Here is a 4,072-nt window from a genome sequence, read left to right on the forward strand (position 1 = left end):
GTCTCAAGTGAATGTGCCTTGCAAGTTCACCGGCTACAATTCATAAATTGAAATATGTGCCGTTAAGTACCTAATCAGAAGTTAATTAGTGATTATGTGCTAGCTAGTCGATTATGCAATTGGTTTTCTCATGCTACTAGTGGTCCGACGCTTCGAGTACTCCAACTCAAGGACAACAACAAAGCTATTCGCCCCAGAATGTTTGTAAAAACTCTGTATGGTCTACAAAAAAAAACGCATTCTTATTGCTGAGGTAGCACTTACGTAGGCATAAGTGAAGTCGTATATATCCAAAATATTAGGGGGAAGTTTCCGCTATATGTTTTTACTTAGTGACCGTGATGGCACTGAGATGCACGAGGCAATATTCAGCAGCCTTGGACCCGCCATGGTTGCTTAGTGGCTATGGTGTTTGGCTCTAAGCACAAGGTCACGGGATCGAATCGTGACCATGGCGACCAGATTGCGACAGGTTCGAAATGCGAAAAGACCCGTGTATTAGAATTCGGTGCACCTTAAACCTCAGGTGGTCCGAATTTCCGGAGTCCCCCACTATGGCGTGTCTCATAATCAGAAAGTTGTTTTGGCACGAAAAACCCCATAATTTTTTTAGTAAAGCAGCCTAGAAGAGAAAGAAGTGGAGTACATGCCACGGAAAGTTGAAAGTCAAAACCCGAGGTATTATGAAGGTACGCATCAAGCCGCTAAGTATTTAGAAACGGACTGACAAATCCTTCCCTTACCAATTCGAATATTACCGGCCACCCGCGCTGCGCAAGATACGGACTTTTGCTCCACGTAATATTGCCTGCACTACCGCTGTGACAGCCCAGCGAATGAGACGAAGCCCTTCTCTTTGTTCACTTCCCCTGCTTCCCGCCACTCGTTTTATTCCTTTTTCGAAGACCTACTTGACTTAACGCAAGCAAGCGGCAGGTTCCGTTATTTCTTTATTTTCCCGAGCAGTACGATAGCAAAGCTTTCCTGGCCGGAAAGAAAGAAGACGACGAGGTTACAGCACGAGGAATGGGCCGACAGTTGTTTTCAGGCAATAACAACTGCAAGAACAGCCGGACGCCATGGCCTGGCTCTCCGCCAGGAATGGTGACAAGTCGATTCGTGTCCTGCAACCTGCGCAGCAGGTGGACCTTCGCCGCACCGAGGACATCTGGCTGGAGCTGCGGAGAGCCTTCGACGAGATACAGGAGAAGCAGAAAACCGTACAGCGCTTCGATGTGCTTTACAGGGACGTGTATGCCATGGTGATGCGGAACGAAGGGGCGCGCCTCTACCGCGGTCTGCACGACGCCGTGAAAGAGCACCTGACCAACAAAGTACGCGCCCTCGTGTTGGCTAAAGTTGGGGAGGACTTCTTGCAGACACTAAATCAGGCCTGGAAGGACCACCAGACGAGCATGACAATGATTAGAGACATCGTGATGTACTTGGAAGGCTCGTACGTTCGTCAGGACAACGTTGACAACGTGCACACACTGGGCGTGTTGCTCTTCCGGGATGAGATAGCGCGCAGCGATAATGTACGGGACTGCCTTCGCGAAACCCTGCTTGGCTTGGTGAAGATGGATCGCGAAGGCAAGCCAGTCGACAGGCTTTCCATGAAGGAGGCGTGCGAAATGCTCGCAATCCTAGGACTCGATTCAAGGTCCGTGTACGAGGAAGATTTCGAGCTGCCATTCCTGGCAGAGTCGGCGCAATTCTACGCGTTACGGGGCCGTCATTATATCGAAACGATGGACACACTAGAGTACATCGGCAAAGTCGAGCAGCATATCAAGGAAGAGTCAGAGCGGGCGAGGCAGTGCCTGTGCGAGTCAACCGTGGCTCCCGTTGTGCAAGTCGTGAAGGAGGAGCTCATCGGCAAGCATATGAAAGCCATTCTGGAGGTGGAGGACTCTGGCGTTGTTCATATGCTCAGGAACCGAATGACTGAGGACCTGGCCCATATATTTCGCCTCCTAAAATGCGTACAGAACGGTCTCAAGACATTGCTTGACTATGTCAGCAAGTACCTGCGCGACCTAGGAAGATCAATCATGAACGAGGAAGTGAACTCCGTGGGCATGGTACAGAAAATGATGGAGCTGAAAGATCGCTTTGACCACTTTCTACAGCACTCCTTCAACGATGAGCTACTCGTCAAGCAAAAGATCACCACCGATTTTGAGTACATACTCAGCCTGACCCGCAAGACACCCGAGCACCTCTCTGCGTTTGTAGACGACATGTTACGAAGGGGAATTAAGGGCATGACAAAGCAGGAGATTGACCAGTCGCTGGACAAGTCTATCGCAATATTTCGTTTCTTGCAGGAGAAAGACCTTTTCGATCGCTACTACAAACAGCATCTCGCCAAGCGGCTGCTGCTCAACAAAAGCGTCTCAATCGACGCAGAGAGAAGTATGGTCGCTAAACTTGCGAACGAGTGTGGCTGCATGTTCACCTCCAAGATGGAAGCCATGTTCAAGGACATGAATATCTCCAATAACATGATGCTGGATTTCAAGGCAGCAATATCGACTTGCAAAACGGACTTGAACGGAGTCGACCTGAACGTGCGCGTGCTCACGACGGGCTTCTGGCCACTGCCTGTCGCCACGCAGCAAAGCAACATTCCCCCCGGCCCACGCAGCGCTTTTGAGACGTTCCGGCGGTTCTATCTGGCGAGGCATGACGGCCGGCGTCTCACCCTGCAGCCACAGCTGGGCTGGGCAGACATGAGCGCCGTGTTCTACGGGCCATGCAAGAACGAGCCGTGTTCGTCGCAAGCGTCAGACAAGCTCCAGCCGCGCACCTACACCATCCAGGTGTCGACGTACCAGATGTGCGTGCTGATGCTGTTCAACAGCCGCGACCAGATATCGTACGAGGACATCGCCTCCGAGACGGACATCCCCGAAACAAACCTCGTTCGCGCCCTGCATTCGCTGAGCGCGGCAGACGCCTCCATGCCAGTGCTTACCAAGACGCCCAACACGAAGGAAGTTGACAAGGACCACGTTTTCGCCGTCAATGAAGCCTTCACGTCCGGTTTGCGGAAGGTCAAAATTCAGCCGACGTCGAGTCAGAAAAATTCCGCGCCAAAGATCGATGGTAACGCGGGCAACGTGGGTAAGGTGGAGGAAGAGCGAAGGTACGAACTGGAAGCGGCCATCGTGAGGATAATGAAGGCACGCAGAACACTGTCGCACGACGACCTTCTCGTCGAAGTGACGAACGTGCTTAAAGCAAGGTACACTCCCAGTCCCGCTGCGTTCAAGACGAGAGTCGATGCCCTTATAGAAAGAGAGTATCTTGAGAGGGCTACCGAGGACCCAGATGTGTACATCTATATGCCATAAAGAAACGGCAATTGCATGCGCTTTGGTTTGCTACAGCTCAACAAGAACTACTCATACCACGAATAGACAGCAAGGTGCGGCTCCAGCCTTTCTACCATGCCTTGGCAAGGAAATCCTTCGCTTCCCGGAAAAAAAAAATTTTGATTGAAGAAAAGAAGTAGTTTCAAAAACGAGACTCACTTCTCGATGATATTCTGTTTCTGTTAGCGGTATACCAGTAGCTAGAAGTCATCCTACCTGCCCATCGACTTTTCTCGTGCGGCTTAACGCAGTATATAGCGTTGTCGTACCAAATTTCGCTCTACATTTAGGCGACCATGCTGCATATGGACATGATTCCGTAGCTGTTTATACTCTTCCGTATCGTGGCCTAAGTAACGGTGCGCTTGCTGTCGTCATCGTTAACTCGGCCTAGCAGAATCTTTCGTTTATGGTGAAATTACATCTCGTCCTCGCACTCCCGGCATAAAGAATATTACACACGAAGAAATAACAGCGAGTACTCGCCAAAAGATAAATTTTACTGCGACATTTAAATTCAGTCAATCGAAAAATGAGGCAGAACGACGCAAATACTCAATTACCTAACAGATCAGAGCGAGAAGAGTGAGACTGCGCTAGCGCTCGTCCCATCCGCGCTCCAGCACAATTTTCTGGCAGTGTTATTTTGCTGGTCTCACACAGAGGCGTTCATCATTTCATCGCCTTTCAAT

General features: G+C 50.3%; 1 pseudogene; it reads left to right on the forward strand.

Annotated features, from left to right (window-relative positions):
• The first annotated feature begins 1,079 nt into the window (after nucleotides 1-1,079).
• Nucleotides 1,080-3,359, forward strand: LOC142578286 (cullin-3-A pseudogene; annotated as a pseudogene).
• The last annotated feature ends 713 nt before the right edge of the window (nucleotides 3,360-4,072 follow it).

The sequence above is a fragment of the Dermacentor variabilis genome, chromosome 4, assembly GCF_050947875.1.
Source record: "Dermacentor variabilis isolate Ectoservices chromosome 4, ASM5094787v1, whole genome shotgun sequence".
NCBI classification, from domain to species: Eukaryota; Metazoa; Arthropoda; class Arachnida; order Ixodida; family Ixodidae; genus Dermacentor; species Dermacentor variabilis.